The sequence below is a fragment of the Nyctibius grandis genome, chromosome 12 (assembly GCF_013368605.1).
Source record: "Nyctibius grandis isolate bNycGra1 chromosome 12, bNycGra1.pri, whole genome shotgun sequence".
NCBI lineage: Eukaryota > Metazoa > Chordata > Aves > Nyctibiiformes > Nyctibiidae > Nyctibius > Nyctibius grandis.
Window position 1 is genome coordinate 13,720,666 of NC_090669.1, and position 13,190 is coordinate 13,733,855.

The 13,190-nt window shown below is 39.8% G+C and overlaps 1 protein-coding gene across 1 annotated transcript in view; it reads right to left on the reverse strand.

Moving 5' to 3' along the window:
- Nucleotides 1-8,891, reverse strand: part of CDH5 (cadherin 5) — a 30,073-nt gene extending 21,182 nt beyond the window's left edge. The window contains exon 1 of the mRNA XM_068411573.1: nucleotides 8,737-8,891. The gene's annotated coding sequence lies outside the window, so the exon portion shown is untranslated. The remainder of the gene's footprint in view (nucleotides 1-8,736) is intronic.
- Between the last annotated feature and the right edge of the window lie 4,299 nt (nucleotides 8,892-13,190).

Consider the following 13,190-nt stretch of genomic DNA (forward strand, 5'->3'; position numbering starts at 1 on the left):
GTGTATTTTCCAAAAACTTATAAAAGCATGTTTACAGTTTGGAGAGTGCTGTCTGCATTCCTACCTGACTCCTATCTGATAAAGAATGAATTGATTATAAAACTATTGAACGTGTTTTGCTGGTGTAGGTTCAGATTTAATTTCCAGTTCACAGACACACATTTGTTTGGCTCAGATCTTGATTTACCTGTACAGAACACCCGTACAGCTTGGAATCAGCTCTGAATTTGGCTTCTGTTAGAATTCAAGAAAACCTCAAACAATATCTTTTTCTGGGAAAATTTGGAAGAGATGGGCCAATAGCTTGTGCCTAGTTGTTCTGTGTTCCTTAGGGACTGGCAGCCTTTTGTGGGTAGTGTTAATTTGAGTATGTCTAGGGATCTGAAACATTTCTGTTTGTGGAAATGAGTCTCATACATCATCTAATAAAACATGTCACTGTATTTCTATGTACCTGTATAGCATGTACAACAGTATGCAACTTCCACATAGGTCAGAGAGAAGCTAGTTTTATTTTTTATATGCGGCACATCAGAAATCTTACATAGTGGTTATTCAGCCAAGAGGGATTGCTTCTGTGTTTCGTGTGCACAAGCTGTGATTCCTATTCTAATCTTTAATTAAATCATTTTTCTGTCAATCTCTAGTAACCTGGTTTTTATCTGAGTTTCTTACTTGCAAATCTGATAATTGAGAAGCAAATTAAATACATGTTTTAGTTACTGGGCTGGTCTCTTCATGGACTTTAAGGAAGCATTAGTTGTTGAAATGACATTGCACTGTTTAAGTGAGGGTTGTTTGCTGTGGTGAGGATGACATATGTGATAAAGTTAAAACAATACTTTGAAATCATTAAAATGAGTGGTGAGAGCACTGACTTTCTCCTCATCAGATCAGTTATGCAGTCTAATTGTTTTCTTAACGGATGACTGTTTTCCTTTCATATGAGCATCCTGGTGTGTCTAGCAAGTAATCCACTAGTCTTAGTAAAACTGCTGGCCTTCTGCCTTGCCCCGGAGGGAAATACGTATGAAGGTCTGTCAGCCACACTGAATCTTTAGGTGAGTTTTACGAATCTTCACACTCGCAGCATGCTGATCATGTATTATGCCAGGTGCACAATTAATGTCTTTACTCATTTTTCACTATAATGTAATTTGTCATCACAGAGGCTGTAGAGATACTTGAGAGCTGATGATAACCAATTTGAAACTGAACAGATACAGTACATGAAGCACTGAAATATATATATTCTGGTGCTGCTTAAGAGTTCTTACTCTGGCCATGCTACTACAGTCATAAAGCTTTACTACAGAAAGTTTCCCTGAAGTGACCTCAAAATGGATTAGAATGCTTTGAAGAAGCAGCAAGTGGTATTGTCCAGTCTTTCCATGCATAAAGCCTTTTACTTCACACACAAATATGTTAGTACAAGACATAACAAGGGATAAAATGTGCTTAAGCACAGTGCCCAGTATAAACCCAGCTGCTAAAATATTTTGAAGCTCATTTGTGGTTAAATTATTAAGCCAATTTGTGACACTGTTTCATAACAAATAAAAATATTATCATAAACAGAAGATTTTGGCTATCTCATAGTTGTTGACAGCATGGACAGCATTGAGTTTAAGGTCATAAGCTACTCTCCTGTAGCTCTTTACAGCTTCTGAGCTTTGGGAGCACATATATGAGGGCTGAATGACTCCTAAGGAGCAGGAGTATTCTGGTGTTTAGTGAGTATGCTCAAACCCACAAGCAGAGTTTGGGGGTTGGTACAGAATATTATCACCTCCTTGTCATCGTGTCACATAGATTCTGTGCTCTGTTCATTTAGAACTTTCCATTTTTTAAAATCAGGAAGCTCGTAGTACCTATGAATAGTATGATTTCTTTGCTTTGCAGATGTTGCAGCGGTGAAACTAACAATTAAATGACAGAAAATTTGTTCTCGTCCACACGTCTTTTGAAGATAGTTGCCAAATGCTGTTGAAATCTGAGCTATTTTGGGGGGTTAACTTTGCATTAAATACAGCCCTTCTGTTCTGATGTGAGCTAATATGATGGGTGGGATAAACCTTGCATGCATAGTCTGTAACTGCAAACATTTTCCCCTATGAATTCTTTGTCCAAAATATAAAGCTAAGAGGAAAATATCTCCCATCCAGATTAATTATTGATAAGGACAGATGCTGAAAATAGTGAAGAAGTGCCCGTGTTACAGACAGCCAAAGAACTTGTTCTCTTCCTTTTATCCAAAAAGTAGTTTCAGGGATGATCTTGCAGTCAGGTGTACTCATTCCTGCGAAGGGTCTCGTTGACTTTGAAGAATGACTGAGACTCTGTCAGTCATGTCTCAGTGGCATATTTACGTGGCTGTAGATCCAGCTTCTTTCTCGCTTGCTTTGAGCCAATTTCCTTTTGCTTAGCCCAAGCTGTGGTGGCTCCAGCAGGAAAGACAGAGGTGTAGTGTCTCAGCACTGAGCCGCCCTCGTCCCCAGCACCTCCCACGCTCAGATGATGTTTGATTTTTGGGGAGCAGGGGTTTGGGTGAGAAGGGGACAATGGAATCCTCCAAAAATTATTTGGCTCATCCCAGTGTGATGAGTGGAACAGTTTGGGTATATTGGAGGTGTTTGTGATCACTAAAAAAGATTTCTCAAGCATCTCTAACCAGAAGCTTTCTTTCCTACAGTAAATTGTATGCACATTTCAGAATTGATCTGTTTTGATAGTACCCCCCCACCCTGGTTAGCTCTGCTGTACACAGGGATTAGCCGAAGCTGTCACTGAATGCTTAAGAGTTTGGCCAAGCTGAAACAAAACAAGATACACTACGAGAATAATGTATTATAGAGCGTTTTCTACGTCCCCTTTGTTTCCAGATAAAGCCTTAATATCAGAGAGGCTTCCTAGCACAGAGCTCCAACTGAGTAGCTTTGGTGAAGGAGAAGTCCCCATCCTTTGAGGAACTGCACGCAATAGATATGATTTTTTTTTTTGAAGTACAATGTAGCTGTGTTTACAGCAGATAAGATTTTTTTGACGTCTTCCTTCAACAAAAGCTCAAGAGCAAAAGTATCTGTCTCGAACACAAGCATCGTGCACAGGTCATGGTAATTGATATTTATTGCGCTAACAGTAATCTGAAGCAGAAAAACCACATTTAGCTGGCTGTGTGTTCTCATTCCTGCGTCCAGGTTATTCTCCTGGGTAACTGAATGCATTAGTATTTCCACTGAAAATTAATTTTGTGGCAGATAAAGAAAACATGAACATATACATAAATCTCTTGTTTTCTGGCTGGGCAGGAGGCTAAAAAACCAGGGTGTGTCTGGATATATTTTTTTTGCTAATTAGTATTCAGTATTTTTCTCCCTTTTTAAAATGTCTAATCCAAATGTCAGTTCATTCTTCTCTATTTCCTGCCCTTTTTCAACTAGACTTCCAGACCAGGCTTAATTAACTTCAAGGCCTTTTCTGCCTACCCCTATAGTTACAGTCTTTTCCTGGAACATTTCCATTGTTATAATCTCCATGTGTTGTGAGATGATACAAATGATATTATTACTGCTCTTACGAATTTACAATGAGCCTTTCAATATTTTTACTTACAGCTTAGCTTTTGTCAGGAAAATCTCATCTTGAAATCAAAATAAAACTAGGGAAGAAAATTTCCAGCTTACAGTGCTGATAAAGGGAAGCTGGAGGGCCTGAAAATTCAGGCCTCAGACACAGGGAAGCTTAAAAAGATGAGGAAGCTGTTGTAAGTTTCGTGACTTTTTTTCAGAGCTAGGCTTTTTTTCTGTATGTATTTGTTTCCATGTGGGAATGATTGTGATTTAACACAGTGTTGTGTTGTGTTTTGCTCCATTATCTATGCACTGGCTTAAGGAGGTCATTAGTCTGATGAATTTTACAACCCCAGACCGGAGGCAATGAGGGGACCCACAGCCAAGGACAGAGCTTGCTTCATGAAACAGATTTGCAACCATAATAGGTGCTACTTTGACATGTAAGACGTGACTGCAGGAGTGGCCGTGTTTCAAGGCAGGCCATGCTTTTGTTTACATGTGGTAAGAAGTCTGTGAATGTGATAAAAGCGAGAGCTGGGGCTTTCAGCTGCCTGACCTGGGGACATTTCTGGTCATAGGTCTTCTCAAGCCAGCGCCCAGGATCTAGGCTGGTGGCTGCTGCTGCTGCCCTGCTGGGGCTCAGCGCGGTGAGCACTGGGGAGCAGCCTGCGTCTCCCAGGAGCTGACAGCTTTAAAGTAACCTGTTCTTATTCACAGCAGTGCTGCACTTGTGGGTTTGGTGCCTGAATCCGAAACACAGCTGGAGATATTTCTTAAGATGATATGGGATTTTTTTTTTTCTCCTTAGTTAGTGGCTGTGTGTAAGTGGAGTGTTTATTTCTCCCACAGCTCATATTTTAATCATAGCCACTGAAAACCCCTTTCTTGTGCAAATAAAGCCTTTCTCTTCATTTAAAGAAGCCAAAGAACAATCCATATAGGCAGGTAATACAACTCACCATTTCACAGCAGGAAAATGACGCAGTATATTCCAAAGAGAAATGTGCCCCTTCCTTCCCGTTTGAAAGTAAGTCATCTCTAAGTGCAATTCTGGAGGATTCAGTATCTATTCCAATCCTAAACTTTTACCAAGGCTGCTGCTGGCAAATCTAGTGTACAAGGCAAATGTGTGTGTTAAACGGTGCTACAGATGATAGAGCTCTGCAATAGCTTTGTCACTGTCAAGTTCACATTATTGTCTTTGTAAAATGAACCCATTACAAAAAGCATTCCTGCTTTTTGTGCTCTCTGCTTTCTGCCCTTGCTTCTTAATTTCTGTGCTGGATACGTGTTTTAGGTGGAGTGCATTGGTAATCTGGATGATACTAAAATGTGCATAGCGTAGCAATGCTTGTTTATGTTTTAATGACAGCTTAAACACCTAAATTAACAGTACTGAGGAAATAGACAATATATACTCTTTCATTGTAGGTTTGGATTCATAGATTAGGTGGTGAAAAGTCTGGTACCTTATTAGTAGTATTGATTGGTTGGCCTAACCCTAGCATGAGTAAACTGGTTCTCTTGCAGATAGATCATATATATCTGAAAGATAATGACTATAAAAGCCAGTAAGATAATGCAAATCTCGTCTGAATTCAGGTCTAGAACTGGAGGTAGGGGGAGGGAGTATCCCACAAAAAGAATGGAGGAACTAACCTCAAACTCTGTGCCAGTGGAGATTCTGGTGGTGAAGCTGAACCTACCACAGGAACAATTCCCATCAATGGCAGGATTTCCTATCATTTGCATGAGAGCAGCATTAGGCCCTCAGTCTCCTCAAGTGGTATGTTGTAAGGTAGACTTTGCACTCCTAGAGGATTTCCAGAACACAAATTCATAGCAGATAGCATCATAAAAGGAAGGGGAAAAGGAAGACTGATCTTACCAAAGCATTGCTTAGAAATGCGGACAAAGGCAGGAGAAGGAATTCAACTATATCCTCCAGACACACTGTGGAAGTAGAATTTCCCTTTGCACTGTCATACACAATAAGGACAAGGGCCTATGTGTGCTGCAGATGACCCACCTTGCGCCCTGTGAACTTTGCCAGATGTCAGGAGGACTGTTCCAGATGTTGCTGGTGGGCTTGGGGAGAGAGGAGGATGCAGAGAAATGGATGACTTCAGTGGGCGCAAAGCCAGATGCCCTACTGCTAATTTGTGGAGACAGATAGTAGGCTTTTAAAAAGAACATGTAATAGAAACAGGGGGCTCTTCCTCCTGAAGTTTTGGCAGAGTATGGTGGTGAAATCCTACAGAACCAGGAGGGTTTTGATGACAACTAGAGTGGGACAATAAAACTGACCTCTCTGGATTTTGAAAAATGAAGAATTTAAAACATTTCTGGTTTTGGTCTACCTCTAACTATGGTGGTGCTCTGTAACTCCTTGCATTTCAGATAGCAATGTTAGAGCAGAAGAATACTTTTTCCTCTCCACTGGTCTTTTGGAAAGGTCCCCATACGATTTCTGCAGTGTGTCCCAGGTAACCATGCTTGCCTTTTCTCTAAAATATCAGTCATTTTTCACTATAAGTTCTGGACCCTTTCATGGATGATACTTGATAACACTTTCACATGCAGCTGCTAATCTTTTGTAAGACAGCTTTGCTGTCTGTCTCACACAAAAATACTTGCCTGGAGAAAAGTCTGCCAGAGTGTCCATCCACCTGCTTGACTCTTTCTGGTTTACTGTTTGTAAATCTTTACTTGGATATACTCAGGGTACCAAAACTGAAGTGTAGGCAGTGTGAACACCTGCAATGGATGGCTAACTTTCCCCTCTGCCCTTCCCCTGTCTTTGCCCAGCCCTGGAAAACACAGCTCTTGAACTGTTACAGTTCCTGTGAACGTCTGTGGGCTTTAACTAGCACCTAGGAGGGCTGGGCCCCATTTGAACCTCCGAATTTGAACCTTTAGAACCCGAGCAAAACCTGGAATTATGAACACATGACAAAAATAACCATGAAGATTCCTTACAGAAAGCTCAGCTGCTAGAAATAATCAGTTACCTCTATTCTGTGAACCTCTGCTTTTTTAGAAAATATAAAGTATTAGCTGGCCTGATTTAAGCCTGTAGTTCTGTAGACATGTACCCTGACAAGAAAAAAGGATTTTAAAAGAGTTTTTCTATTTTTCATTTGATATAGTAATTGAAATAATTGATTTATGGATGCACAGTGAAATCCTTTGTTCCACAAGTGCTGTAACTCAGAGGAGCTTCTAAACCATCCCTAGTGATTTTTACCTATATCCTGTTTTCAGTTCTGTTTCACTCAACAGAGGCAGGATGTGAAGCAAACCTGGCAATAAACCTGGTAACTGTTTGGGTGGAACTTTCTCTGCCTAAACTGCCTGTTTAGCACTGAGCCCTGCATCTAGTGCTGTGCAAGCTGCAGGCTGCTGAGTGACGTGTAGCTATTTCATGGCATAATTTCAGTGTTAGCATTTGGTTTAAAATGTCTAAGAAACAGTTTTATGATCTTATGTTAAAGAGCAAAGCTTTGGGAGATACTTCTTGTTGCAATGCAGTGCAGCTGTAGCACTCTGAAAATAAAGCCCAGGTTTGTGGACCAACCAGGAATGATTTGTTAATTGAGTTTATCTTTTGCTTTCAGATTCATTTGTTTTATTGTTTGTAACTTCACATTCTCCTCTCTAGTATACTGTACTATTGTAAGGCTTTCATATGCTAAATTAATCCTGTGTCCTTTTCTCCTGTTGGTCACCCTTTATTTAAGGATAAAAAGTAAATCCTGGAGATACTGCAGATAAATTGCAAGTCAGCATTTCTGTGATTTGTTTCTGGTGTATTGGTTGTTGTTACAAGGCACGAATTAACCTAAGATGAGAAGCTTTTGTAAATCATTGGAGTACCCTTGCTTTTGTCTAATATTTTTTCCTACATGAACATCTATAATACCGTATGCTTTTACAAATGCTGATATAATGATATATAACCAGTGGAGGCAGGGACACATTGATTAACTATACCTTTGTTAACTGCAGTAGCAACCAACTTAATGTTTTCGGCAGCTCAGAATGGAAGAGATTTTCTCACAGAAATTCGTCTTCTTCCATATCTTTTTTCCTTGCATTTCTTTCCTTCCTTTATCTTTATTACATCGTGACAACCAGCACAGTAAGGTACTGTGCACACTGACAGTCCCACTATTGCAGAATAGAGTTCTTACAGAAAAAGAGGTATCAGTTCATCTCTTATGCATAAATGCTTTGTCTCTGCAAGCTGTACAGCAAACTTGTTAGCTCTGGGACTTGCTACACTATCTTTTGGACAAGATAAAAGTCTTTTCCACCAACTTTTTGTATCAAGCCACTGCTCATAAAATACCTCGTCAGAAAAAAATGGATCTTTTTGGACCACTGAGATCAAGAAACTTCTGAAATAAGAATTGCTGATCTTCTAGAGCAGGGGCTGTAAAACCTGGTGGTCCAGGGTTAGGGTGCTAAAGTACCTGGGCCACTTTAATCTTGAGATTTAGGAGACCAAGTCACTGATGTGTTTATGTAAACTCCCCTCTAAGCCTTAAACAGGCTTAGCAGGAGAGATATGCCAAAGCTGGCGAGTATACATGGTGGCTTTCACCTCCTCTTGGCATTGGTCACAATAAAGCCATAGCACCTTAAAAACAAATACCAAGTCAACCCCCACTTTGATAAAACATATTGCATCAAATCATAGCACAGCCTACACCTGTTCCCTCAAAACAATACTAAGCCTGTAACTGTCCACACTGCAAGTGAAATCCTTTCCTAAAGGGTTTAAAGGTGCAATTTGCAGTATCATTTCTGTTCCTTTTCCATTATGAATGAGCATCAGCAACATAATCTAAATATTACAAAACAGAACTGCAAAAAAAGCATAAAATGTCTCTTCTTTTAAACAATCTGGGAATATTGTGGTATAGCCCAAGAAAGCCAGAGGTTTTCCTATTCCAGTGTCAATGGTAAACAGCTCTGCTGTTGTCTGCACTTAATTTGGCTGTTAGGCCCAAAGGATTCTGTGGATGAGTATAAAACTCATAGCCTGTCTGCTGGTATTTTTTAAATTATTTAAGACATTAGAAGAGATTTTTGGTGGAGGTAAAAAGCCTTTGAAATGAACTTCACAGCTGAAGGACAGCAAATACTGTTTATCTCTTACCTGAGTCAGAGTTGGTGGAGCTTCCGTTTGTTCCCAAATCAATCAAACTAAAATCAACAGTATCCCAAAATGTTAAGCAGCGTACAGAAAATGAAGATCAAATAGAAAAATCCACTTCTCTTTTCGTTAAGCAATACTGGGAGTGTTCAGCTCTCCAGTCTCCAAGGTTTTCCAGCTGGGAGTCAGCCTTTTCCCATCCTGCATCCCGGCATCCTGTTATTGTTCCAAGTCTTAGTAATACAGTGAGAAAAGGGAGTGGAGGAAACAAGATAAACTTAGCCTCATTATGGCTATACCTACTTATTTGTTGCTGACTCTAATGAGGGAGCTGAATAAAAGGAAATTGGCTCCCAGAGAAACACAAAAGTTGCTATGTTATTTAGTATCATTTTATACAGAGTTTTAGGAGTTAGCAAACGCCTGAATGGTACTTTAAATAGTGTCTGATATCAGACCAGACTATGGCCTGATCAGCACAGACTATGCCTGTTTTGCACAAACAGGATTTTCAAAGCAGCTTAGAGATGTCCTATCTATAAGGATTTTTATACCTGCAAGCAAAAAAGCTAGAGCCCTCATATGAATGAGACCAGGTTCCTGTAAAGCTCTGTCAGTGCTGGATGTAAGCATGAAATTTAACAGTATTTTTCACAGGTAAAATTACAACCCCAGAAGCAAGACAGTGTAGGTGGGCCTTCCAGAAGGAGAAAATGTTTGTAACATCTTGATTATGCTTAGTTTTAAGTCTCAAGACCACTCAGGTCAGTCAGAAGGGAAAGATTCAGCGTTTGTGTTACATTCCTGCGGCTGCCTTGCTGGGCAGTGGCAGCCTGGGGGTGGCTCACCAAAGCGCAGGGGTCACTGTCTCTAGTACTGTCACCCGCATAAAACTTAAGTCGGGATTTTGTTCAGTGAGCCCAGCCTGATGACCTGGTGGGCTTTCTGACAGCCTCTCCTGGGTACCCAAACCCTTCTGTGGGACTGTGATGCATGCTTCAGTGCCACCTGCCATTTTCTGACCCCGATCTGCATGTTAAAACTGAACACGAAGGTGTGTCTCTGGCACTGTACAGTACAAACGGAAGAGGAATTCTTTTACTAAATAATGCAGAAGAAAATCTGAGAAGTGTGGGACTTAACTCAAAACTCACTTTCGTTGAACCAGTTGTAATAAATGTCGGCAAATGTTCAACGTATCTTAAGTAGGACTTTAAATAATAATGTTCCACAGTTAAATTCTCTCTTGTCCCTATTTGTCATCACAGTCCAGCACAGGTGATGGAATTGATTTCCTGGCTTGCTAGAAGGCTGAGCTTGGTTAGATTATTTCACATTTTTGTGATGTACAGCAGCAAAGATGAATTGCTTTTTTTTAAAAATTTGATACGTTAATTATTCAGAAAAGTTAAGCAACTAATGAGGAGACATTTTTCAAAGTCTTACATAAGGAGACCAACTAGAATTAAGTTTCCTTACAAGAAAATAAGCCGATCCTGTGTCATTGCTGAGAGAAAAGCAGGGAGGATGTTGATAGGAGTTTTCCAGGGAACTGCAGTTATCTGCTCAGGATGCAGCTCAGTGGTAATTTGGTACCCACAGCAGACAACGGTCCCAGATATGATTTACTTTTGCAAATGACTTCAACTGTATTTACAACCGTTGCATAGCCTTTGATGTTCATATCTGTGGACTTGGGAGTAAGCATGCTATTTAGCTAATCTAAACAAAGGAGGAGGATAAGGAAGCCCTTCACGTCCACTGCTCAGAAAAGGGAAAGAGAAAACCCCTGTGTTCTTTATATATGCCCTGAGGCAATAGGCCTAGATTATCAAGGTCTGTTTTGATGCCTGCTAAATAAGCTTTGTATTAGGTGACATGTTTTATCTCAAAGAAGTGAGAAAGTTTCTAAAGACACTTTCAGCATGCTCTGTTTCAGAACTCAGAATAACTGAAAACCATTTATAAGCTTTGAGGAAGATACCTTCATTTACATTTTAGAAACCTGATTTAATATCTCAGAACCTTCCACATTATGCTTTATAGATTTCATCTCTGCTGAACTGATTCTTTAAGTCTTCTTTCTGGCTGCGAGGAAATGCCCACTGAGATTTTACTGAAGGAAGCACCTGTCTTTGGAGCCCACTCCAACAGGCGGCAAAGCCCCTCATGGTTCAGACCACCCCACGCCCTCTGCTTCATCCCAGACATTTGCACTGCTGTGCTCCCTAGGCAGTGAATTTCATCACATTTTCAAAGCTGCTGACTCAAAATGACAGCAAGCAGGTTTTCTGGTAGACCTTAGACTTTCAGACATCTTTATCATTAGAGCCAAATCATAAGACTTTGGAGAAATTCCTTGGTGACTGGTGTCTTTTTCAAGCAATGGGGTAATGTTTTAAACCAAATATTATTAATTCACACCAAGTTTTGCTAACGAGAAACATCCTGTGCATGATCAGACAACATTGGCAGGTATACTTACCTTTTAGGTGCCTCCTTTTATATATGAAATCTTATAAATGTCTGGAAGTGAAAGAAATAGGTAAAAAATGAATAGAATCCTTAGCATCTGACAATTTTCCATTACTCTGTGTGACTCATGGATGGAGCTGGTGGCATGCCTGAAAGGAGCGATAATTATTTACTTGGCATTTCACAGTGTTTGTCTGCCATTCCTTTTTTGAAATGACACCAGGCCTTTTTCATTGGTCTGTTCAGCACTGCTGTACAAGTTTTCTTCCCTGTTATATCCAGCTGTCCCTCCTGGATCATTTGCTTTTTTCCCCACAGATGTTCATTAGCTTCTGTTTTTTGACTTTGTGCACCTGGGTTAGATGTGCCTGGTTCAGATCAGCATCTCTTTCTATGAAACTTTGTAATATTAGCCTGTGTGGTTTAAATGCTGGTGTCTGAGCAATCTTCCAGACTACTTATGCTAGTAAAGTTTAAATTAGTCTTTCCTTTCTTGGATAAAGGGGGTAAAAATAAACTTGCTTTGAAGGTGCCTGTGCATAGTTTGAATTTGACATTTCTGGGAATCTAAAATAATAACTGTCATCTTGCTACTACTGAAAGGAATAATGTGTTATAATGGGCAGAAACAGAGCCCTCATTTATTATGCTAAATCTGTTAAACTTGACTGCTCTCACTAGACAGAGATACCTGTGAGTGGGTTAGTATAAGTTAATGGAATTGATAACTGCACAGAATAAATGTGAGATTAAAGCTTGCATCTTTCTTCAGAATTACGTTTTATCTGTTGCTGAGGAGACTGGGCAGGTGATCTGAAACTCCAATTTCATTACTTTCTGCGTAGCCAGCAAAGCAGGCTGACTCTTATGATAGCTTTTGGTTACATCTTGTTTCAGTTTTTCACTGTAGTGCTTGTTCACTGTCCCATCTGATCAGTGGTGTGCGAAGTTCTCCTCAAAGAATTAATGGAAACCATAGTTATAGGAACAAGTTGGTTGCATTCCTAACCAGCCCAAATTCCAGCAAAGTTGATAAAACAGCCCATGCCTGTCACTGAGTGAGCATAGATTTGTTTTTCTTTGCAAGTAATTCTAGTTATGGTGAAATTCCACGTGATAAATAAGCCCTTCTTAATAAGCACAGTCATCAAAACCAAAGACAGCTATTGACACAGCTGCAACTAATGATGTTTTAATTTCTCAGAAGCAATTGTCCTCTCACTGGAGAAGGGCTTTACCCTTGGCAATACAGCTCAAGAATGCTTTTGTAACAGTTTATGAAGATTAGACCTAGTAGTCTGTCTTGCTAAAACCAGCATATTACAGGCATTGTGCAAGTGAAGGTCTGCCAAGATTTGAAATTCAGTCACAGCAGTAATATTTGTGTCTGTATTTTTATGACCAGCTAAGAATTATGGTAGGGGAGAGCATAAGCTTTCCTTTGGTTATAAAAATAAACCTGAAATGCTAATTTTGAACAGCTCAGATAATAATTGTAAAATCCCTCCCATTTTCAATGTGCAATTGTATCTGACTGTTGTCTGAAGCCTCTCTGGAAGAAACATTCCTTAAAGTTTAAAAAATAACAATTACTGCTTCATGTGGAAAGCATAATCTCTGCAGAACGTTGTGTTGTTATTTCTGGGACTTTTAATCAGGGCAGTGCAGTGCTCTTAGTCATTTCCACTTTGTAACTGTTTTCCTTTCTGTCACAGATTGAGGTGCGTATCCTGAAGTGAGACTGACTCAGCTTCCTTTTGTCAGGTTTGTTAAACAAAAGAATGTAGCTCTGAATTTTTTAATATAAGGTGTATTTAAAAAACTGCCGAGGAATTTTAGTTAAAGCTAGTGAAATTGGATGTTTACTGGGGACATGCGATAGCATTTTTCTGAAATGTTTTCCAGAGTACCATTATGGCTGTACCATATGCGTTTCATTAAACTGGATCTCTCATGGAAGGTTAAATCCTATGCTCCTTAAT